The 26,437-nt window shown below is 40.5% G+C and overlaps 1 protein-coding gene across 9 annotated transcripts in view; it reads right to left on the bottom strand.

The window, feature by feature from the left end:
• The window catches only part of LOC109988633 (C-myc promoter-binding protein-like), a 74,719-nt gene extending 64,959 nt beyond the window's left edge, over positions 1-9,760 (bottom strand). For 4 of the 9 annotated variants that reach the window (XM_029278518.2, XM_065952638.1, XM_065952637.1 and 1 more), the window contains exon 1: positions 9,127-9,759. The gene's annotated coding sequence lies outside the window, so the exon portion shown is untranslated. Of the gene's footprint in view, positions 1-9,126 lie in introns of all 9 variants that reach the window. The other 5 variants (XM_065952634.1, XM_065952636.1, XM_065952635.1 and 2 more) reach the window with 3 other exon arrangements.
• Between the last annotated feature and the right edge of the window lie 16,677 nt (positions 9,761-26,437).

The raw sequence follows: 26,437 nt of genomic DNA, 5'->3' as shown, positions 1-26,437 counted from the left end.
TTTGGCATAACTGAAGACCGAAAAGATGTAACATAGCAAACGTGAAGTAAAAGATTTTTTAAGCAGCCGGCATCCAGAGCATTCACATTATTCTAAGAGCATTTTTCCAGGTTTTAATCCTGAATTCACATAAATAACCGAATGTTTTAGTGAAAAGTTTTGATGAAAATAATTCACTGATGCTGTGACACAATGGTTTCGCTTTTAAAGGTCACATATTCTCCTCCTTTTCAACCAGTTTAAATAAGTCTCAGAGCTCCGCAAAGCATGTGTGTGAAGTTTCTTGTTCTTAATCCACTCTGATCCTGTATTCGATCATGCCGATAAACCCCTTCGATTTCAGCCCTGCTCAGAACAGGCTGTTTCTGTGTCTGTACCTTTAAATGTAAATGTGTCTGACCACGCCCCCTCTCTGGATGGACTTGGGTGTCTCTGGCTTTCTCGCTCCATGTCCTATTGTTTACGGTGAGAAGGCAGACGCAGAGAGCAGAACACACACCTAGCTGTGGGAGTGTCACACACCTGGGGGAGGGGTTACTGCCCTTTGTGATGTCATGAAGGGAAAATCTCCAAACCGCCTGTTTGAGCACACATTTTCTGCAAAGTGGGGGGTTTGAAGAGAGACTAGGGACACATATTAGTGTTAGAGAAACATGGTAAAGTGTATTTTTTCAACAACATGTGACCATTAAAAGTTGATGGTATTAAAGATCGGCAGCATCACATCAATGTTTGTTATTACCGACTATGTTTCCATCGAGAAAATGCCTTGGAGGAAACAAAGAGTACATTTTTATTTTTCCCTTCTTACTATTCCCACTCGAGAGACTTACAGAAGACGCACCCTGGATAAACTAGATTATGGGACTTTCTTCCTGTATTTAAAGTCCCCTGAAGTGACTCAGCTTTGAGAAATGTACAACAACAACAAAAATACATCCGAACATCAAGAAGGTTACTCTGCGTGAAAATGCAGTGCTTTATTCAGCGAGGACAGCGAAAGGTTTAGCTGAAGTTCTTGTTTTTTTTTTCCTGCAGATAAACTCTCCTTGACTTCTTATTAAAGCTTCAGAGTTAAGCACTTCTCAGAGCAGGAGGAGGATGCTCGGGGTCAGGTCACTGAGGTTTTATCCATGAACACTCACTAACCTTTCCTTTATGTGATGAATACAAACGATCATTAGGCTGCTAATTATGTAGAGGGGGCTCAATAGGTAGAGAAAAAATAAATAACAGGGGCAGAGTTAGCAACTTGTGCTCAGCTAGGACTTTACCAAACATGAATATGTTAAAAGTACATTAACGTGCTTCAGTAAAAAGAAAGGTGGGCATGCAAAGTGACAACTACTGGTACTTTGACCCACATTTCAAAAGCTGTTTTTAAAATTCAGCGCAGGCTTTAAGACAATCTGTCTCTCTTGGTGGGAGTGGATGACTGATGAGTTTGTTATGGATAATTAAGCACAAACTGTGATAGATGGCGATGCAGCAGCAGGGGAAACAGCAGTGAGAGACTTTAGCGTGCAGCTACTGATCCCATTAACATCGATATCCGATGGCAATAAAAAAAAGATTAAAAAAAGGCAATGCAAAGATGATTAACTATAAACAACCAAAGCACAAACGTATGGCACCCACCTACACACATGGAACATGAAGTTGTTGGATTATTGTACTGATCAAGTACAATACTTTCACATAATGGGGTATGTAGTGACTATCTTTAATTAATATTTTTAGTCATACTTTTAGTCACTTGCACAGATGAATGGAAAGGTCTTGACACATAAAATGAAATAACTGTGTATGAAACTCCCGTTTACTGTAACATATGAATCAGAAAAACCGGGATGATGATACGATGAGTGATTGTTGCAGACATTAGAATTGTTTGGTGTCGTTCGATTACTTAACTGTTTGTTCCCATCACCTATTGTATGACACCATTTCCTGTTCACCCGAGACCTATAAACACTCAACCATACCACCTGATCAATTAACCCACACTATCGATTATCACCACCTAGTGTCCAAATAAAGTGAATAAACAAACCAAAACCATTGAAATGCACTACATAAATACACACACACTAATTTGGCTCTTATCTAAATATGTTGTTTTGTGATTGTGATTTGAACATGGCAGTAGAGGTGGGCAAAAAAAAATTGATTTAAATGTAAAAATCAAGATTCTTCTTCTAAGATTTCAAATTGATTCATAATTTCCAAAAATCTTTCTTTCTTTCTTTTTTTGGCTAATCAGTCACTCCCTGCTGAGTGCTAAGACTAGCTCTGAATCATGAATCCAAAATGTTTTTGAATCAAAAATCATTCCCAGCCCTACATGACGGGAGTGTGAAAAGGTTCCCTCCATAAATTTCTACCTGCCTCAGATTCCCTACATTCCCTGCAGCGAGGCCACCTGTGTCTTTAAGACAATTAGGGAATTGCTTCTTGCTTTATCAAAGAGGTGAAACAGGTGAAACAGGTTGTCAATAATGTGCTTTAAACTCCCACCTTGAAATATTGTCATTCTAATATTGTTTAGTGTTTGACTCTCGTTTCAGTGTGGACTGCACTGTCTGGTTTCCCTCCTCCAGCAATAGCCCGGAGATGTGTAAAAAAAAAAGACTCAGACATTTATTGGGGGAATTTGTGTCGGTAGCAGCTTGCTGTGAGGCTGTTTCTTCAGCTAATTGTAGCTTTATTGGCTGTGTGTTAAATTGTCTTGTTTTAGTTCTTTCTCTGGCATTGTTTGGTAAATAAAAACCCTCACGATCTGTTGGCACTGCTTTCTGCCTCCTGAGTGCGTTTTTTTAAACCAATATATTTTACTCACCAGACGTGCCAAACAGACAAACTAAAATCCATTTTCTTGAGCAGAATTACAATCGTTGAAGCTGTATTAAGTGACAGGAAAAGGGTTTTACACATTACAAGATATTTCACCAGTGTGACGACCTGAGGATGTTCATGACTGAAGTGAATAGGGATAAGACCACATGCATGACACGGGGTCATTTGTCCAAAATTAGTACCCAGCATGTACTTGTAACTCCATGTAACTTGGATTTAAGTCACAGCTGCCAATATCGCAGGTAGAGACAAATTCACAATACCACATTTAGACTCTCAGACAGAAATTTCAGGCATCTTCAACGCATTAGAACATCTCTTTGTGCTGTCTTTGAAAAGTCACACAGCTATTGTTGCTCGCAGATAAAGGTGCTGATTTAAATCTTATTTGGGACTTCATTCCACATTTGAGAAAACTGCCACTTAACTTGGCATAATGTGCATCCATCGCCTACAGGAATTGCATCTTGTCTGTCTCATCTCTTTCTACAAATGTATCAATCAACATAACACAAGATAGATGCATTTAAATATCATAGCCTTACAATGATATAACCATATAGAAAAATGTCGGATTTATCAAGAAAAAAAGGCTATAGGCTGATATAAAACAGAACATTTCAGGTTACAGAGGTGGTGAATACTGGGATAAAATAGCCAGGCATTAACCCTGCATAAGAGGTTACCATCCTGGCTCTGGTTTCAGTATTGGCACAGGGATGTGCTCTGCTGAGCCCTGTTGAAATCAACACCATATCTCCAGGAAACCCGATCTCATCAACCCGCCTCTTCCAGCCTGATCTTTTAATTCCATAAAAAGGTTCTTCCGGCTCGAGTTAAAACAATCCTACACATTTGATTCTCCATGTGGCGTCTTTTGATTTGCAGCTTGTAAACATTGGAGGCTGGCAGGTCTGATTTAGTGACGTCTTCAACGTCTCCCGATGACCGCCCACTTCTCTCTGAATGATGAGAAAGAGTGGGAAAAGACAGCTGGGGAGTAATCCTTTATCCTTGTGAGGCAGGTATAGACCACACGCAGAGACACAATAATACAAGAATCAGACGATTACAGCCCTCACCACTGGAGCCCTGACTGAGTCACGCCCACATCCCAGAAAGTTTCACTCAAATCTTTCAAACTAAAAGGTTATGCAAAGGGTGAACAGACAGAATGTAATGCAATTTAGCCTGGAATGTTTCTTTATGAAAGTCAGTGTACATTTTCACAACTTAAGCTAATCACTCTACTGAAAATCCTCATTATTGAAACGCAACCTCCCCCAACTGTATTGCATGCAGTTAGACATCTGTTATAAAAAGCTGCCAATTTAAAATTAATGTGGCTTTTGTTTTTATATTTAAATTTGAGAGCCATACTGATATATTTTCTCAAACGTACAGAGAACATCACCTAGGGCGCCGGATGGTTTAGCGGTTATGTTGCACGCCCCATGTACAGAGGATATAGTCCTAGTTGCAGCGGCCGTGGGTTCGAATCCGGCCTTGGCCCTTTGCTGCATGTCATCCACCATTCTTAACTCCCAACATTTCCTGTCTCTCCTCAGCTGTCTTATCCAATAAAGGCTAAATTTGCCCCAAAAGCATCTTTAAAAAAAAAACGTACAGACAAAGAAGAGTTTACATGTTGCTCTGTCTCTCCCTGCCACATATTAACTTACCCTGGTAGTCTGACCAAATGTCTGTCTTTAAAACTGCCCGTTCTTAATGCAACCCAACAACCACTGACTGAAAGTTACATTAACCAGATGCTACACTCACTGCTGCATAATTTCCCAATGAGAAAAAAACAAAGATGTATTTCTTTCAGTCCTGATAGATGACTCTGCTGGTATCTGTGTGCATCTCACTTCAGATGATAAAATCAGTGCAGAACGCCTAAAATCATCTCGCCCAGAACCAGATGCCACCCACCAACTGAGGACACATCCTGCCTTTCTCCCTGCAGACAATACTCTCTGAGCTTACAGCTAATTAGTGTTTGTGGATGCTTTTCCCTGGGAACATGAAATCCTGTCCTCACTCTTTCTTCTAACAAATCCATCGAAGCTTTCTTTGCCAGAGCATCAACGTCGTCTTTTTTCTACACTGCATAAAAATGGTAACCACGCTGTGCTGCGACCTTCAGGCTGACACAATAACAAGCTTTTATCAAAGAAGAGGTCACATCCCTAAAACATTAGTGCTGCTTTTCAAGAAGATATTCTTCATTAATCCCGTGAGGAATTACATTTTACACTCTGTTTAAAGAACATGAACACACATGAAATACACACACATCCACAAACAGGATCCTATGGACACTAATGGAGGCATGCCAGAGTGAGGGGGCTGCCCACAGCGAGCACTCCTGAGCTAGTGGGGGTTTCTGTGCCTTCGCTCAAGGGCACCTCGGCAGTGCTCAGGAAGTGAACTGGAACCTCTCCAGCTACCAGACCAATGTCCAGACTTGTACCGGCGACCCTCCAGTCCCTCCAGATTTAGCTACTGCCATCCCAAGTCTTGCTACTTAAATATTAGGGTTACGGCATCATCAGGAGTTACATAGAAACTGTCCAGCCTCATCAGTTTTTGTAGACAAAATAAGGACGATATGTGGAGAAGGGCTATTTTTGTTTCTTCATGCATTGTTGCTGCCTCTTTGCTGGTGAAGAAGCCGCCCGGCAATTAAAGAAGAAATTTGGCATTTTTGTGTTTAAATTCAGATGGCTCATCTTGCAAATCAGCATGGCAACAGATACACAAAGAGCAAGGTCAAAACCATCAGAGGAGTGAAATCTCAGAATGATTATGCATGGCAGAATGCAGTCAGGAACATTTTCTACCTTAGAACAGGCTCCACACAGTAATTGTTACAATAGAGAGCACGTGTTATGAAATCATAACCAACATCATTAAAACTGAGCAAATTGTAGACAAAGCTTACACCCCATGATGAATATGCTCTTTCAAAACACAGGCATGGGAAGTCAATTTGAAAATCACAAGATGTATTACTGTATAGATGAGAATAACGTGAACAAATCTCAATATAAGATTGAATTCAACATGTGACTTATCAAGAACACGTCTGTGACATATTTGCTGTATCTTGACCAAATTAAGACTTTTACATCAAAAAACTCCCAGTAAAGTTAAAAAATAGAAAATGTTTGCATCCATAAGAACTACAGAGCAGGATATTCTTCTTACATCCCTATGATGTCTCAGTCCACATTTATAAGAGACACAGTCAATGTGTGTTTTATACTCAATGAAGCAACAAATACAGCAGAATGCCAAAAGCACAACTGTCACTATTTTTGTTTTGCGTTTACAGCTCTTGCTCTGTATTTTTTTTTCCTTACCACCTCTAACTATACACCCAAAGGTGAATAGAACAAGTTTGCCCTTGATGGGATAAGGGGAATTCATTCATTTGCTGTATTACAGTTTTAATATTCATCATTGTGACAGATAAAAGAGGCTCCTGCAGCCTTCAGCATCCTAATCAAAACACATCATGTGTATGTCTTCATACCTCTGCTACAGCTTCACACAGCAAACCAAAAAACTAAGTACTAACTTTGTCATATGTTCCTTTACTTTGTGTGAATGCCTGACTAGTTTTACAGAGAGAGAATCTCGACAGGAGGTATCAAAGTGCAGTGGTTATTCTTGGGGCACACTCACACTAAGCAATCTGTACTGTGCCCATTGTCCAGGCTTGTTTGACCCCTAAAGTCCAGTTCAGCATGTTACACTTTCTTTGGAAGAGGTGGATTGGGCACAGTACGGTTACTCATGCACAACAGGAACACAACTTGGACATGACATGTAATGAATCCCCGTCTGGTTGGGCCTGTAGCAGCGTGAGTGCAGACCAGCGGGGGTACGGGGCAACTGGGCCTAGTGCGAGTCGAGCCCTTAGTCTGCCAAATATCAAAGTTTTGCCTCATGTTATATTCAGTATTCTTGCAGAAACCCGCAAGGCAGGGAAACACTGAATAAGAGTTTATCGAAAACGATTCCTTCCCTTGATTCTCTGGAGGTTACATCTTAGCCCAAATTCATTTCTTCTAACACAACACACTCAAAAGTCCTCATTCGGTTCCATATTCTCAAACAGTATTCCTGGAGCTCGAGTAGGGTGAGCATCCGCACACCGTAGCCGACCGCTCCACAAACGTGCAGTTTGCTGCTCTCTTTGTTTATGTTCACTGAATTACGCAAGTTTGGGAATAATATGCAGCCTCTCTTTGCCTCTGGTATTAAAGCTGCCTCCGCCACGCGAGGCGACATGCGGTGTCGATTACAGGTGGACAGGAAGCATTAACCCTGAGGCTGGTGTCAGGGTGAGAGGAACCAGGGTTGCTGAGCGTACATGAGGTCTTCAATCAGCCGAGATGACACGTCTAGCTGTCTGTCCTTTGATCTTTTTACTCACTGTCGTAAATCCTCTACTTGGATCTGCTGCACGAGACAACACAGCTTTAGTCGAGCGACCTTATGCATGCAACCAGAAATGCCATTTGGCTCTAGTCTGGTAGATGACAGTGGCTTCAAGTATTTCTCTTTTTCCTCTCTAGCATTCCATTAAGGCGCCCCTTTCTGCCCTCTCAACGTGAACAGACACGGCAAAAAGACTGAAGACAAACACCCTGTCCATCACAAGCATAACAACAGAACATGGCCAGGAGAGAATGATATGTGAAGGGACTAAGACTTGAATGAAAACCAAAAAAAAAAAGCCACGCAGGCAGGGGATTTACGGGATTCCAGTCTGGTTTACCTTGCTGGAATGTGGAGCTGAGGTTTTTTCCAAAATCACAGTCTTTGAAAGTATTTCTGTCACACGTGTGATTTGACCAGACTTGCCCCGTCCCGTGCGACACCACTAAACGACGCAGAGGGGAATTCTTGCGGTAAGTAAACCGTCAGTATGTCAAGACCCGATGGCAGCCCGTCACCACTGTGCGTGTCTGAGGTCTGATGTCAGAAAAAGAAGCAGTAAACACACTCGTGCTCAAGCTCTGATTACCAAAAACTTCTCAAGACAGAAATATCTTTTCTGTGATGCTGCATGCACCACAAGTACAAGTGGACACGATCCTCAGACTGACGCAGAATCTATCTTTCCAAGGCTGTGGATTAGAAGTATTAGAATCCAGTTTGCATGGCGTCCAATCGCTGAGTTGTACCACTCCTAAAATCACCTGCTCGCTTTTATTGGCTGGAGGAAACGCACCAGCTTCCCACCCAAAACAAACCAAAACATAAAAGATCCAGGCAGGGGACAAGGTCTCTGCAGACACGGTCACTACCACACATGTATGGAGGCCCATAAGTGACGATAGAGCAGCATTACTTGAAAACACAACTGACTCTACCTTTAAATTGCCATGTACGTAGTTATAATTCAAGTGTGTATATAGCAAGCAAGCCAAAACAGGTATAAAGCTAAAATAGACTTATTATCAGACAGCCTCGTATATGCATGCAACCTTTTTTGTGCAGCACACATCAGCTCAGCTGTGTTTCTCTCATACGTGCTGCAGACATTGCTGAGATTTCAAGAGCATAACACCCTGTCCCAAGTAATGAACTCTGTGCCTTTCGCCTGCACACACCAGCCAGTGACAGCCTTTAATCTGGACTTCACGAAGACACTCACCTCACCGTGCACATTTTGTACCACTGCCTTTGGCAAAGTGTAGTGTAGAGGCAAACTAAAATCTGAACGACTTCAAATATCCTACGGCAAAATAAAAAATAAAAAAAAGGGGGGGTGCGCACAGGGAGAAGGTTAGTGTTTTTTTTTTTTTTTTTTGGGGGGGGGGGGGGTAGGGGGGTTATTTTTAGGTCTTAACGACCTCACGCTTGTGGCTGAAAGCAGTCACATATCACCTGATGAAGAGGGGTTTAATGTGGTGTGACTAGGTGGGTCCGTTTACATCACGCACACACGCGCACAGGTGATTAAAACAGTCACGATTCGGGGTTGATTGCAGCAACCTGTAGCGCAGTAAAGCTGCTTGGAGAGGAAAAGCATGATGGGAGATATCGGGTCAAATATACAATGACGGCAGAAGAACTGTCATGAGCGAGAAGGAGCACCGGTTGAAACGCGACACAAACGGAGACAGGAGTGAGGAGAGCAAGGCTAGAAAACGGGATTTGCAGTTTGTTTGTTTTGTTTTTTTATCTCGTAACTAGCAGCTGTTTGGTTAAATCCCTCCGTCACGATTTAAAGGTTCATCATTCACTCACCTCGTTTGTGGACGTCAGATTAACTTCGGCCGGTGTCGTCTAACGGGTTTGCCTCATTTTCTGCAGAGTCGGTGACGAGAAGTGGTCCGTTGTTTTGTTCTTTTTTTGTTTGTTTTTAGTTTTGTTTTTTCTCTCCCCCCCCTCTCTCTCCCTGTTAAGAGGGTGACACCGTTATCTGTCCAACCCGGCCGGGCGAAGCGTCTTCTGTGTGTCAGTCACTGTGTGGAGCCGGCTGCCCGCTCCGCCGCCATCTTGCTTGTGATGGGAATCTCACACACATCTCACACACACACACACACACACACACACACACACACACACACACACACACACACACACACACACACCCTCGTGTCTCCTGGGTGGCAGGAGACACAGCCAGCCTCTCCCTGCAGGGAATATCTCACATAATCTACTTGATGCTGACTGGTGGTAATTATATCATCTCTATGATTTAGTTACTGACAAGATTATTTATTTATAAAACTGACCTAATTCTGATCCTGGTTTATTATTATCATTACTAACATGGTATTATATTGTTATTATTGTTATTATTATTATTATTACTCACATTGTATTATATTATTATTATTATTATTACTAACGTTGTATTATATTATTATTATTATTATCATTATATTGTTATTATTATTACTCACATTGTATTATATTATTATTATTATTATTATTATTATTATTATTATTATTACTAACGTTGTATTATATTATTATTATTATTGTCATTATTATCATTACTAACATTGTATTGTATTATTATTATTATTATTATTGTCATTATTATCATTACTAACATTGTATTATTTTATTATTATTATTGTCATTATTATCATTACTAACATTGTATTGTATTATTATTATTATTATTTAACATCTATATATATATATATATATATATACATATATATACTGTGCATTCTATATATTTTATTATATTAGTCTGTATTATATAACATTTCATTATATTACACTATATTGTTCATATTGCACTATATTATATTATATTATACTACATTATATTATATAACTACACTCTGCATTACTGTGGTACAACACTGCCTCTCTTCTCTGCTGTTTTACTTGACTTGCTGCTATTTATCATACCAAGTCACTTTAATCATCACTTGTCACTTTATCTTGTCATTCTCCGCAAATACTGTCTCAATTCCATGCATAGTTAACTTCATCATTCATTTTGTACTTGTATATACCCCCTGTTTTTATTTTTATTTATCTTGTCTATTCTGTTAAATGTGTATTTTGAGCTTACTTGTCTGTGCTGCTGCAACGCCTGAATTTCCCCTCTGGGGATCAATAAAGTATTATCCTATCCTATCCTATCCTATTTTAATGTCATTGCATTGTAGCCTACTGTAAATTAAAACAAGATGGATACATGTGTGATTGCTATATGCTAGCCTATGATCTTACACAAAGTCTACAAAAAAAGGCTATATTTTTTATTTTTGAATGAATCCCACAGTATCCCTCACAGATAAACTGTATCGTCAGTTTTCCTGTACGGAGGTCCAATAGGGTCAAAACTTTGTTAATTCAAAAAGACATACATCATAAATAATATGACAGTTTTAGGGCAGAACCTAAGGAAGCCCTAAATAATAAATGCACCGGCAGGTCACACCTACCCATTCACACAATGATGGCAGAGGCTGCCATGTGAAGTGTCCTTCACACAATTCACTAATCCACACATTAATATGCTGTTGACGGAGCAGTGGGAGCAACTTGGGGTTAAGTGTCTTGTCGATGGACACAGAGGACATGTGACCACAGGGGGATCAAATGCCCGACTCTCTGTTTCAGAGACGACCATTCTCTACCACTGATCCACATCCGCCCCTAAGCAGACATACATCCATACATTATTTTGTATTCTACTCTGTTTCCTGTCATAACACGTACATATTATTAAAAAAATCCTAAGTTTAAATTTTGGTCTTCTATCATGATAGCAAGCCTATTTTTTCTTTCTTTCATAAGTCAGCTAAAAAGTCAATTTCATCTCAGATAATAATTCAAACTTTCCAATCTTGTCATACCAATGGACACACTATAAATCCTGACCAGTGCGGGAATCCATTTATTTTCAGCACACAAAACAGAACATGCAGTTTGTGCCAGCTTTGACAGCTCGCAGTAAATAAAATGCCATGTGTACCAACAGCTTTGCAAAATAACACAGAACAAACCAACATATTTCAGGAGGCTCATATAGTGACTGAATTCAAATGAGAAAAGATGCTGTGTTTTCTCTGCCACCGTGTAGGCTGGGAACCGATCAAATTAAGGTTTACCCCAGTTTCTCTACCTGCTGCTTTTTTCATTATCAGCTGAAATGCGACACTATTCCTGCTGTCTTATGACACCTGTGCTGCACTGAAGCATATTTTCCCAACCTTGAGAGTAAGTAGCAAGCGGTCAGTGTCCACTGCCTCCAAGTGTGCATTCAGATTGCATGTGAAACAATTTCTTGCCTTGTGTTATTTGTGCGAATTTGACAACCAAACAGCTGTGTGACATCTTCACACCTAATGGCCTGTGTGCATCGAGCATGTTTGTGCGGAGAATCATTGTGCTGTGGTGTTTGTTCAAGTCCTCAGCCAATCAGAAGGTAAAAACAACCTCTCATGTGTCCCTTTTCTTTTAAAGTCTCAGGAGTCAGACAATCATTATGATGTCTTTTCTGTTGTTGTTGTTGTTGTTGTTGTTGTTGTTGTTGAAGAGTTATCCTGCCCCCAAGTGACCAAAAAATTAATCATAAACATTTTCCTTGTGACTTAAAAAAAATGAAGCTTCTTTAAGTTGTGAACAGAAGCGGCCCGGGGCAAATGTGCATCCATTCAAGACTTTGCATTAATATGATTGACATTTGCACCTGATGTAAAATTCTCTTCCTGCTCAGCCCCTTTCAACCTGAACGCACCTTTAGCATCATTAGGCTACTTCTATCAAATTCAGTCGCTATGGGGCTGTTTCTGCAGCGTGACTGACACCCCATTGCATTAAGAATTAAAATGAAGCAGGGGCGTGTCCAGAGGGGTGGCATGGGACCCCCTCAAAATCCTATTCCAAAATCCTTAACTATATTTGACTTTTTGCCTTGCAAGAAGTGAGACTTAAATTGAAATCCACCATTCAGCCTGTGTTGCAAAAGGCAGCTTGTAGTTTTCAGTGTGCAGACTTTTTTCTGCACTTTTTTAAATACTTAATTGTGACTTTGGACGTACATATTGTTTTGACTCCTTGAAGAATGAATCTTAGAAGATGTAGATGTTGCCATTATCTTGTGTTACTCAAAAGTCGATGTGAGTAGTGTGGACAGAAGGGGTAAATAAATTCTCTTCATTCAGCGGTATGCACACAAACGTCAGGCCACCCCTGCACAAGTCAGCGTCCCAGTTTGCCCCCCCCAGTCCAACAAGTCTGGACGCGCCCCTGCAATTAAGTAAGTGCCATTCTGATGGTGTATTGTTCTTCTGAACGTCATAACAAGACTTTTTCATAGGCAGTTAGAAACTCCTCACAGATAAATCTGAATGATTAAGTCCATGGGAATATATTTTGCAAACATGCATTCAAACTAGATGTATGATGAAGTGATCAAAACTTTATTTTTGAAGCAAAAAAAAGGTAGTTTGAAGCACGCTGCCAAATCCCTGACACATTGCACCAGTAATAGACTGCTCCCTTTGAGAATATGAAATCATTGGAGCCTGAAAAAGTAGTAATGTGTGTGTGAAATACTTCAGTACCTGACAGTGTAGGTTATTAATCAATGTCAAAGAGATCGTTTGTGAAGGAGTGATGTGCGTTCCTTATCTCCGGGAAGCAAAATAATGTTTTTTGGATTGCACCCAAATACTCCCACTCCAAAAGTTAAGAGCCGTATGACTTTTGTAGCGCTGCCATAAAATGTTTTTCTGCACCTCTCTTTCTTGTTCTCTCCAGTTTTTCAGGAACACCAAAAAAAAAGAGATCAGTGTTAGAATAGCTTAATAACAAGCTGCATGATCTCGTTTGCATGTTTACAACATCATGCACAGAGACTGTAAAGGCTCAGTTTATGTTTCAAATCAAGGTTTAATCGTTTTCCAGCCAAAAGAAAGTACAAAGAAATGGTTTTTAAATTCATTATACTGTGAAAAGCTTTAAAATGTGAAGTTATGAGAGGTTATATATGCAGTTTAATTTAATTGTGACTTTTTAATCATTTGAAAGCTTTAAAAATAAAAAACAAGGATGCACATGTTTTATGCGGTCAGATCACAAAACGTCAACAAAACCCTTTTTTGAACTTAAAATAAGAGATATGATGATAAGATGAACTTTATTGGCAGAGCGAGATCTGCCTTGGACTTCCCAGAGCTAAGAAAATATCAAAATACATTCATCAGTAAAACATGTCCAGTTAAATAATCATTAAATTCCGTACATAGTGAATTACTAAAACCATAAATATGTAATAATTAAGAACAGTGACAAACTACTGCAGGTACAGCTACACATCTACACACACCTTATAGCCTAGGTAGTATTAGGTGGAATTTTAAAAAACGGTTGATCCTACCTAAGGGTACCCTGTGTCATCTGCCTGAGGGGAGGAGCTGGTATTCAGAGGGATTCTTTTCTATGTCCCAATAAGATAAAACAAAGAAACATTTGAAACAAGAACGTAAGGCAGTGAAATCCCATCTCCTGTTGAGAACCCCATGTGGCTTCATAAAATCCTCACGCTATCATTTTGATGATTCAACTTCTTTTCTCACACAGGATAGAAGGAAAAACATCTAGATAACAAAGAGAAATAAGACCCTAAAGAATAAATGTATAAGTCAAGAGGATGATGTTAAGGGACCATGTGCAATGTTCAACATAAAGGTTTCCATTTGATTTATTTTACCAGAGTTAGCTTAGACTTTACATCTGTCTCTCAGCAGGTCACAATTCAAACATCACATAGTTATAAAACATCTATAAAAACAGAAACTAAACATAGCAGAGTATCTCAAGGGCACCTCGGCAGTGCTCAGGAAGTGAACTGGCACCTCTCCAGCTACCAGACCAATTCCAGACTTGGTCCAAACCGGAGCCTAAACCAGCGACCCTCGATCCAAGTCCCTACAGACTGAGCTACTGCCGCCCTAATAAGTATCCATCCATCCATCCATGGGTGTATAATGTATTACATTTGGTTACTGAAACATCCAGGCAAAGCTGTAATGCTGTTAAAATACAGAAACAGTTTATACATTAACCCCCCTCACCCCACTTTTGATTTACAATTATGAACCTGAGTACCTGATAAACTGTTGTAGGCATAAATAGGAAAGCAGTCTGTCAGGCTTATTTGAATTAAGTGCCCAGTGCCCTCTAGTTGCTGCTTGTGAACGTGACCTGAAAGGAAATAACTGAAGCAATATCAAAAAGCTCCTGGACGGGCGCGCATGATAAAAGGTTTTAAAAGGAATCAAAAAAAGAGAGACAACAATACATGAAAAGCAGTTTGCAAGCAGACACTCTGCTTCAGTTGGACCGCTGCTGCTGCTGCAGAGCAAACACTTTTAATAATCTTTGTTGCATCAGGCTGAAAAGATGATGTCAAACATTTGTATTTACACGGTCTGCTGGTCACAGAATTTAAAAATAGGAAGTCTTGACTCTGTTGGCTTTAGTCTGATTGTTTTGTTTTACACTTCACACACTGAGTGCCGGAGGACTCGACATTGCTCAGAGTGTGAAATGTGTTTGCCCCGTGTTGAACTGGTCAGAGAGTGTTTACCAGCCTTCTAACTCCTGGTGCATGATGGGATTGACTTTTCCTCCTTGCTTGTGAACGGAAAACTAATGAACGAACAAAGCAAACTGACACTTTCTTCGCGACACCATCCATCTTTATCTGATGTGAATTATATTGCTGATTGGAAATGACACATCACTTATGGCTTGTTTGCTCATTTTTTTCTGGATGAATAAATCTGCCTCGCTTTGAGTTAAAGTGCAGAGAACATGATGAAACTGGTTGAAACGGCTCGGCAGTGTGTAGGTGTGAGGTGTGAGGGTGGAGAGCCTGCAGAGTATTCCCACACGGGCGTGCAGAGACTCATAAATGTAAGTTTTCTCTTTTGGTCTCTGAAATAGATGCACCAAAACAGGAGAACAGCTCCTATGAAGTCTCTAAAATGTGCGTATATTCCTTGTTTTTCTCCCCAGTTAAAAGTCAGAGTTAGTAGCCTAGATGTGTATATGTGTAAATAGTTGGAGGCGGTTTCTGAAAGCTGTTTGCCTCCACAACATCGGATGTCTGCTCCTTCCAGACTCTCACTTGCTGAACTACATATTTAATTCTGTTGTTTTTGTTTTGCACTGACAGAAAAAGAACCTCAGCTTCATCCTGGAGATGCATGATGATTATTTTAATGTTTCCAGACTAGCTAAGGGAACGGGTCTTTACACTATGAAGTTCACATGTACAGTCCATAACAACACTTGGTGCTTTAAAGCTCCTGTGAGGAGTTTCTAGCTGGTTATGAAACGCACTGAAAATAATATTAATGGCTCTTTATGACCTAAAGATCATCAGCAGACAGCCTGATTATTTCTATATAGTTATTATTAACACCTGAATAATCTGTGGCAGAGTAGGTGTCAGATAAGGTGACAAACAGCACAATGCAGAAACAGACCTTTTTTACATTTATTTTTACATTTTCCACAGTGAATACTGACATTGACAAACACATCTGACTGCACAATGAAAGCAGGAGTAAGCGGCAACCTTCAGAGATGAAAAATGAAGCCAAAGCAGAAGTGCAAAGTCCTGCATCTACTACTTCCTTTTTTATGACAGTTTGAAATTACTTATCATTCAAATCTTTATGAAATATTCATTATGCATGTGTTTAAAATCACATGATTTGATGCTGTTTCATTCTGCTAATGGATGCTTTGAATGAATATCTATCTATCTATCTATCTAATTAATTTTAGCCTCATTGCATCTAAAATAATCATAGTCATTGAGCATTTTTTTAAAAGTACTCCTGATGATTAAAACTGTCCTAAAGAACAGCACACTTCATCTATATAACACATTAAGAAAGGAGGGAATGGGGCGTCGGTGGAGTAGTGGTTGGTGCGCGTGTCTCATGTACAGAGGCTGTAGTCCTCCAAGCGGGCAGCCCGGGCTTGAGTCTAAGCTGTGGCTCCTTTCCCGCATGTCATTCCCTGATTTCAGACTCCATCCACTGTCCTATCTCTGCTATGAAGGCATAAAAACTCCAAAAATTCATACTTAAAAAAATTAATTGGAGGGTATGAGGAGTCATTTCACGCAGTTTTAAGCATTTTCTCATTTGTCTGTGTCAATTTATTTACAATGATTTGATCTACCTTTAAGGATTTTTTCAAACAAGAGCCAGTACATGAAAACACAGACAATCATCTTACTTATATCTCTGTCTGTCTGCAGGTCTGACATTTGTCATGATTATTTTGCTCAGCCAGTTTAAATACCGGAGTCATGTCTCACTGCTGCCATCTACTGTTTACTTCATCTAAACACAGTTTCTGCAAATCTTACTGCATGCAATCTGTTATTACGGTAACTTTTGATGTGTATATATATATATATATGAGTGGATTATGAGGAAAGGGCTGATACAGTTCACATCATCAGGACACATTTAATCACTTCTGTTTGGGAGCTGAGTTGTAAAACTGTAGTCAACTGTTGAGGAGATTTTACATCTCAATGGGAATATTCCTGCAATAAAGGTTAGATTAAATTAGAAACAAAATCTAATCATTTAAAACTCCTCTAACAATATTTAACACAACTTAAGCTTGTGGCCAACTGTCCCCTCACCTTCAATCAGATCCACTCTCAGTTTCTGCTGCCGTCCTGCTGATAACAGCAAACCTGCAGATAACAGATGGGAGATAAGAAACAGCCGCTGCCACATTACAGCACAGTTAATGGTTTTACTGGAGATTAACGACTCGAGGCTCCTGCACATAAACAATAACAACAATAAGGGCTGCAGGTACCTGCCTCTGTACCCGCTTAAAGATTGTGACTACATGTTCTCATTACATCCAAATGACAACATATATTCTTTATTAAAGCATTAGTCCCTATCTGTAGTAGTAACAATGGTAACAACACATTTTGTGAATTTTAAAAGTGGATTTAATTCAACAAGACAATCAACTAAAAACATAGAAAACAAAGCTGCACATAAAACCAAAAACACACACATACAGAGTAACTATTTCCTTGAGATGCAGGTTTTGTTGAAGTAAATAAGGTTAATACTTTTGACTCATTCTGATTTCAGTTGAAAACACAAAATGTTGAGTTAACACAACAAGATCTCTAACTTCTAGTTAAACTCACGATGAACTCTAAGTTACCATGACTAGTTGTTTTTGCAGCGCATGGTGATATTTATCAGGAGGCCTTGACCCCGCAGCAGAAGGCTCTCAAGGAGACGGAGCTCCCCCAACCTTTAGCGAGGTGATCTGGCACTTCTACCACCACCTGACGTCCCTGACGCCCAGCCACCCCCACCGGACTGTGTCGTCCCTCAACCACTCAACCAACTGCTCGCTTACAAAACAGCAACAAAATCGGCTCCTCCTTACCTAAACTCTCTCATCCAGGTCTACACCCCTTCCCGCCCGCCTACTAAGCTCTGCCAATGAAAGGCGTCTGATCCAAACTTCACAACAGGGTCCTAAGATGCTAACTATACTCTTTTCCTCTGTCGCCCCCCAGTGGTGGAACAAACTACCAAACTCCATTTGATCTGCAGAGTCCCTTTTCACCTTTAAGAAAAAGCTAAAGACCCAGCTTGTTGATCAACACCTATACGAACTTAATGATGTAATTGATGATGATGATGATGATGATGATTTTTTCACCTAATTAAAAATGTTATTTCAGTACCACATAGTAATGATTACACATAAATGGTCAAAAACCTGTTCTCATCAGGGCTAGGTTTCCTGGCTCTGCACGCTAACACGTGTGTGTGTGTGTGTGGGTGTGTGTGTGTGTGTGTGTGTGTGTGTCACTGGGACACACACTTCCGCAGTAAGACAAACCCTGCACATCAGACACACAGTTACTGGAATTTCTCCTCTCTGTTATTGATTTCCAGCAGGGTTTGCAAATGTTTACATGACCAGCAAGAGACTTGCATGCTTTTTCAAATGATCCCTATCCCCCCCCCCCCCCCCCCTCCTCTCTCTCTCCCCTGTGCATTAGAGAGCAGCAGACAGGCAGGATGTGAGCCGGCCGATAAGCTGCAGAGAGACAGAGAGGCTGCCGGAGACTGACTAATAACCTGTATGCATGAGAAAGAACCAAAGCAGCTTCTTTTTCATGCTTTCTGACACAGCTTCAGATGATTTTTTTTAAAACTGGTGCAACTGAGATCCCTTCTGTTTTATATCTTGGTAGGATATGATGTCATGTTTCAAGCCAGAGCTCCCAAAAGTACACAATTAAATCCACAGTTAATCAATACTCAGCCTGCGGTCGAAATCACAACACAGCGAACCAGCGGCTGCTCTTTGGGTTGATCTTGTAAAGGCGGTCAGCTGAAGTATAATTAAGAAAGACCTGCAGGGTCAGACTGTTCCCGCTCAGTAAAGGCCATTACTGTTGGGTACTTTTAATGTTGAAGTGGGAGGAAGTCGAACAAATGAGCTGCTCAGTGTGTTGGCTGCTGACACTGATGACTGGGAGAAAGACATCTGGTTATTCGTCCCTTCTTTGGGGTCATTTGTACACAATTAAATCTCATACTGTAGGATACAGTCCTGCTTCTGGTTGGCCACTTTGACAAAGTGACTCATCACTCTGATCACTGAGGTACCGAAAACAGAAGTTTTGTTAACTGCTTTAACATGTTGGATCCTTCCTGCTGTAAAACCTCAAAGTGGAAGAAAAAAGAAGACGGTGCAGGACATTTGTCTGTGCAGCTCTACGAAGAAAGACGCACTTGACTGATATTTAATGGGTACTTAAGCTTGGAGAGAATTAGCCCGTGTTTATGAGTAGTTGACTTCACAGCACTTCCAAGATTCTTCATCTCAAAATATCTTCTTTCTCAAATTTATCCTTAAAAATGTCAAATCCAGAGGATTTCAAGTTGGAGATCATAAAAACCAAGAACACACATTCTCTTTCAGTCAGAGGTAAACCTGTGTTTTCCTTTTTAAGAGCTCACGAATCAATATTAAATCCCGGATACTAAATCTTATCTGACCTTGACTTTTGACCTTAAGGTCCCTGATGGGGTCAGAGGAAATAGAACTTCCTCTCTAGAATCAATACGCTCTCACATTTAAACACTGTCACACGTAATTACTGTACAGAGGTTAAACTGGAGGAGACGATAGAGCTGCACGTCTCCACTACACATGATGAGTCTGCCATTCAACACGGAAACTATTATGAGATGAAATGACTCAGATAAAGAAAATGAAAAGCATTCATCATTGGGCCTACTTGTTGTTTATGACTCAGCTGAAAGATTTGACTTAATTGACTGTTGCTGTGGCTTAGTGACGTAAAGCAGGGTAAACATCAGAAGATAATCACTTTTGGACAAAATTACAAAGTAAATGGACTTGAGCTTTTGTAGCGCTTTTCTAGTATTCTTAAATCGCTTTTACACCTCAGGTCACACCTACACATTCACACACTGATGGTAGAGGCTGCTGTGTAAAGGCGTCCATCAGAATTAACTTTCAAACACACAGCAACAGGAGCAACTACGGGTTAAGTGTCTTGCCCAAGGACACAACAGACATGTTGCTTCAGGAGCTGGGAATCGAACCCCCGACCTTCTGGTTGACCGACTCTACCAAATCAAAGCCATGTGGTCACATGCAATTTTCCTGTGATGTAAGATGTGTTAAAATTGATCTGATGTGCTTGGAAGGAGGTCGGGGTCGTCCAGATTGCAAATCATAAATATGACACAGGTTCAATATTTAGGATCCGATGTCCTGTTGTGTGGGAGGAATCCCAAGGACGCAGGCGTACTCATGAAGGAAGGAAGAACAATGACCACAGCAAGTCGATTGTTACTCGCCTCCGAGCTGCACTGCAACATGTAAGGCCCATGTGTTCTCTCTGTTGCTGACAATTTGCTTTAAGGTGGCTAATAACAGCCATCTCCACATCTTTATCAATAGATTCACTTTGTCTTTGTCAATTTTTTGTCAAAGAAGTGAAACGGAGGAGAGCTGAAGCGTCTTCCAGGTCTTCAACCAACAGTTGCATTTGGATCAAGCTTCCAAAATACGAGAACCGGGATGAGTGAGAACCTACACAGACTTCAAAAACTATCGCAAATACTTCCTTCCTGTTTTCTTCGGCATGTTTGTTTACTCCAAATTCAAGTTTGTTTATGTTCATTTTGAGAGTCAGGACTCTGGTTGCTCATGAATGAATCTGTTAGCATGTGGAGAGCAACGATGTGGAAAAAAACAGCACACCACACACTATAGGAACAAAACTGTCTAATCTAGGTTTATTTGTCATCATGTATGATGTCTCATATTTTCAAAGTCCATGAACATTTAAGATATCTATTGGTGTGGTCCAGAGTGTTTTTCAGGAGCTTCAGTTTCACATGACTAAAAGTGAATCATCTTATCAGTCACCAAAGGTTTATAAAAGAAACAGTTCCAGTCATGAGGCAGAGCTGGTTGTTTAATATGTCGGGAGTGCGATGCTAATGAGTTGTAACTTGATTTCTTCTTGTGTACTTTCTGAGTCAGTGCCAAGCTGCAGTAATAAGAAGTAATAATAATAATGATGCTATCAGTCGGGAGATTCATCCTCCTTTTCCTCTTCATATTGATTCAGATGCTCTGTTGTGACTTCCTGTCAGGGCGTCTTTACATGACGAGCTGAATGAGTCGACTCACATCCTGCTGTCTTTGAACAAATGAATGAAATTAGAGGATGCTGATGATGGAGCAAATCAACAAGGACAGTCTGAGTGTAAATACATTATCGTGCATGTCTGTCCATCTGTTGGTGCAAAATCAGTTCATCCAAAAAATAATCATTTGCAGGACAAGAGAAAGAAGACTTAGGAAAGGTATTTCCTTGCATCACTGTGGACATTAATAGGGTTTGCATTATGAGGTCCAAAGGCTGATTCATAGGAGCAACAGTTTTTCTTGATGTCTGACACATACATTCATTAAAGGATTTTGTTCCAAGGATTTGTGCTTTCCAGTACCACAAGTATACTGATTCACTTCTCTGTGTTTAGGTGTTTCATGTAACGCTAGGTTAGAAATCCCACTTGCTGATACCCGGCAGTGATCGTAGAAATGCACATGCAGAAGAGAGGAAGCAGAAGACTGGTATTAACAGATAAACAACAAGAGATTGATTTTAACATCTCCTCTATTAAAGTTTCATTTTACATAGCAGGAAGACATTTGCATTGAGCAGGAGTCCAAGTTATTGTACCGTATATGAAGTTCAGTTTTGTTAAGTAACTAAATTGAGACCGCCTATACTAGTACTATATACTGATTTGGCTTAAAAGCAGTATGCAATATGTGGTATGCAAAAAAAATCAGCAGAATGCCAAAAATACCCAGATGATGTACTGATTCAGGAACATCTACACAGTATGCAGAGTATGCTGTATGCAGTAACTAATATATACTGCATACTATGTTTGATAATAGAATGTAGTCGACGGTTTTGAAAACAGCACCTGCATGTATTTTGATGTTTTGGTTGACACAATCCTGCTGTAGATTCCAACTGGTGAATATGGCAGATGAAGAGAAAATATAATCATAGTGAAGTGAAAATGCTAAGCGGTTAAAACTTGTTCCAAAACCAGGGCGAACCTTGGGTAAGCTTTAAATGAGAACTCAGCCTGCTTTCTGTTGAACAGGCAGATACCAATAACCCGGTGGTTTAGTTTGTTCTAACGCGCTGTAGCTTGCAGTGTAGGTACGAGCAGTAGACATACAGTATACGTCATGCAGTGAGTGGGGGGGGGGGGGGGGCATGAGACCAGGAGGAGGGGCCCAGTTTGAATGTTGTATTTACAAGCTGCAACCAAATATTCTATCCTGACTTTATGTTTAAGCAATTGATATTGCAGAAACCATAGATCGTTTTTTCACATTTGTAAAGGCTTTCTGCAAAATGCTGCCTCACAATTTGTCATATTTGATTTTTTTTTTTTTTTAATTTGGCTTTGAACTGTGCATATCAGCATTAATAGTTTGTGTTGATGGACAGGATGCAGAATGTTTGGACCATTTATTTTGCACTGAGTACTTTACCAAAGTAAAAACCTCATATAAACAGGATGAACTTGTGTAGTATATAAGTGCATTAATTTACCATTGTATAAGAGTATGTGAGTATGTGTGTGACTCCAGTGACCGGCCTGGCTCTGGTTTCACTCTCTCTAACATGACGGACAGGAGAAACCTCTCCTGGTGTACCTTGCTTGCGGGAAGCAGAGCAGAAATAAATCTCCCCTGAGGAAAGTCGATACAGCGGCTCACATGTCTGAGGAAGATGAATCCCTGAGCCCGACTGAATCTTAATGGATACAAAACATAGTGCAGATGCCACACACAAACATGAGCCGTGTTAATATGTGGAAGAAGTACTCAAAAACCTCAACTTGCGATAAAGTAGCAGCACCACAGGAGAAGAGTACTTCCACCTATCGTACTCACAAAACTTTAAAGAAACAGTATGTGACTTTTCCATCTTTTAAAAGTTGTAGACTAACTTTCAACAAGGAGGATCTTTCATGTCCACAGAGCACCCTGCTCGACTGCTTTCAGCACTTTGTAAGTCTGGCAGCGGGCCGCAGTTCTGTTGAGAGAAGTGCGTTCGACTTTGGTCACACAGCAGCCTTTAGTTTCAGCCTTCAGCTGTTTGATACAATGCTAAATACCTGTACATGTTGCAATTACTTTAATACACAAAGGCCTGCTCAGAAAATGAAAAGAAAACCTAAGCAAATAAATTCTACAGCAAAACCTTAGCATTCACTTTGCTCTAGGAACACATTTCTGATAACTCAGGTTGCTGAGTGGACAAAACAAAAAGTGTACTGTCTCTTTAAGAGGGCTGTAACGAGACCCTGTGGTGTCTAAAGTGAGAGGATCAGCACTGCTGCTGGTCAGAGTCTTCAGATACAGATCAATGGAAACAACTGAGACCAGCGGAGCCAGAGACTCCCTGCTGATTCAATTTACCATCTCTGTAATTCACATGATCATGCACACACACACACACACACACACACACACACACACACACACACACACACACACACACACACACACACACACACACACACAGACAAGGAAATTGTTGGATCTTCAACGACAAAAACACAAAATGGAAAAACAGAATTTCGTTGCAGATTAAATTATCTTTGTAGAAATAAACCAGAAGATTATCATGAAGGAATACGTTTGGCTTCATGAACTTTGCGTCCACAGTGTAAGGTTCAAGGTTCAACAACAGTTTTGGCACGACTCAAACACCTACAGGTCCTGCAGACAGGTGAATCTTAGAAAAGGGGCGTGTCCCATTTCTCTATTATTCTCTCCTCTGTTCTCATCCCTCCCTCTTCATGTCTTTTGACTGCAGTGCTGCAATCTCTTTAAGAACCTTTTTCAGCCAAGAAAAACAGAAAACTTTTGTTTCACCTTGACAGTGCATTTTCAAAACAGCAGCGTTTTGTGTGTCCAAAAACGCTGGAAGGGGTTCCAGTGTGCAAGCTATCGAAAACTCCACCGTCTCCGTTATCATGTAAACTGGCAATATTCAGTTCCTCTGAAAACTAAGACTTGTGCACATGCACGTTACAGTTCCAGGCAATAGCCATGCGTGATTTAGGTGGATAATTACAACAACAGTGTAAGAGTTCTGTAAGAGTCCCACTTGACATTTCCTTGAAATTTCCTCAGTTTTCATGGGGGTACTATTCCCAGATCTAGAGCTGATGCTGATAACAGGACATGCTTCTAGTTTTTGGTGTCAAATTTCCTTGAATAAAAGCAAATATTAAGCATACAGAGCAACTTAAAACAGACTTTACAGCCACTAAACTGAGTTAAAAGAACCTTACAACCTAGGAACGACAACCACTGTTCAGAAGAGCTCTGAAATTGAGGTTGTTGGAGCTGCCAGTGCAAACATCTATCTATACTGCTCACCTCTGTTGTCTGTACTATAGTCTACTATTGTGTTGGTGTTGCAGAAAAACCTTCTCACAAGTTGTAGTGATATTATCCTGGAAACAATCACCATTATAGGAGACTCCTTCTCCTCCTGCACACTCGACCCGGCCTCTGTAACTTTAACACATGCACTTTGTAGCTTCACTGCCCCCGGCTGCATAAATGTCAATAAAAGCTGTAATAATCAGTCGTTCATATAAAAATAAAAGCAGAGCAGAGTCTCCATTCAATCAGAGCAGCATCAATTATTCATGAACGCTCCCATCGGCCATGCTGCTCCAGGGATCGATGCCTCTGTAATGTGGACTGATACGAGCCCCCGGTCGAGTCCTGGCTGCAGCAGGTTAATGGGCCGACTGGATTTCAGCCACTGCTGGAGGCACTTCCTGCACAAACCTCTGCACCACACCCCACTGACACTTCATAAGAACAGAGTAAAGCCCGGCATACAATGTGGGATTTTATACAAAACTGTGGTGGAAGGTCAGCTTAAAATGTTATCTGTATGTTGGTACAGTGTCCATCGATGCAGTTAGCTTTGCTGCTACTTATCTGACCTTAATTCTTTTTATTCATCAGCCAAAGTTAAGACGGTTTAGTTTCTGTTTCTCTCCAACTTCTTTATAGAGTTTGAAATCAAATCAATTGATCCGTTTGTTCCGCAGAACATGTGGCGTTATCATCCTGCTGCGCTGCGTGATAATGTGAAGCGCATTAAATATTCAGTTAAGAGGAAGTTGAGTGTCACTACATTATCTGAGACGTCAGGCATTTATTGATGACTTTCCTTTATCTGTAAGAGCTGAAAGGACACACAAACATAAGACAGACAGACACACACACACACACACACACACACACACACACACACACACCACTGGGAGTAATATTATTTGTCTGATAGATGTAGTCTATTTGTTTCATGAATTATAGATCACATCCCAAAATGTCATCCAGAGCGAGAGGCCCGCTCCGACTCCACACTGTGTGCATGACATCACCTTGACAAACGAGTCCTTTCAGCAGCACTTTCTGGAAGTTTAAACTGGGAAACTCAGAGGTTATTTAATCAATAGGTACAGCTTTTAAAATGCTCTGTTGTTTCCCCTCTACTGGGCTGAATCATTAATTAGACACAGAGGATGAAACTGTTACAGTAGTCCGCACAGGATGCTTGTAAACCTCTGGAACGATCTGTTTTAGGGTCGTCGTGATGAAACCTCGACATGATACGCGTAAAAAACCTGTTTCGATACCATGACAAGATTATCCCAGTAATGGGTAATCTCTTGTCTTCAATCAACAAAAAAATGCAAGCAAACTCCTGCACATGATCTAATTTGCACAAATAGAACACGAGGAATATGAGCAACTGAGACAGTGTGCTTGTTTTGTGTGTTGTCTCATCATTGTTATCATCCATCTTTAATTTTATTCATATGTTATTGAGTTCATTATTGGGGTGTGCATTTGTCTCTAAATATAAATCCTTTTGAATAATCTACCTTTTGTCAATCACTTTTCCACTCCCATGTAAAGCACTTTGAAATAGAGCCCGACTGATTCATCAGCCAGCCGATATTATCGACCTATATTAGCATATCCAGTGATGGTATCGGCTAATTTTTATCGCAGATATAAGCCGATATCACTAGATTTATTCACCAGTCAAAGAGCATTTCATTTTATAACACTAGCAGTTCTCTTTCACCAGCAAAAAAAACCAAAAACGGACATTCAGCCCCTGTACATCAGCGGGGAGTATGTGGAGAGGGTCTCGGAGGTCCGGTTTCTGGGTGTTCATATAGAGGAAGAGCTGACCTGGAGAGCTAACGCCGTGGCGCTGGTGAAGAAGGCACAGCAGAGACTTTTCAGGAAGAGCCACCTCACCCAAAGACTGCTTATATCTTTCTACCGCTGCTCCATAAGAGAGCATTTTGACGTACTGAATGTGTGTGTGGTTCTCCAGCTGCACACAGCATTATCGTATTTTATTTCGAGCACT

Source organism: Labrus bergylta, chromosome 3 (genome assembly GCF_963930695.1).
Source record: "Labrus bergylta chromosome 3, fLabBer1.1, whole genome shotgun sequence".
NCBI classification, from domain to species: Eukaryota; Metazoa; Chordata; class Actinopteri; order Labriformes; family Labridae; genus Labrus; species Labrus bergylta.
Note: the sequence above shows the minus strand (reverse complement) of the source record. Positions and strands in the feature narration are given on the sequence as shown.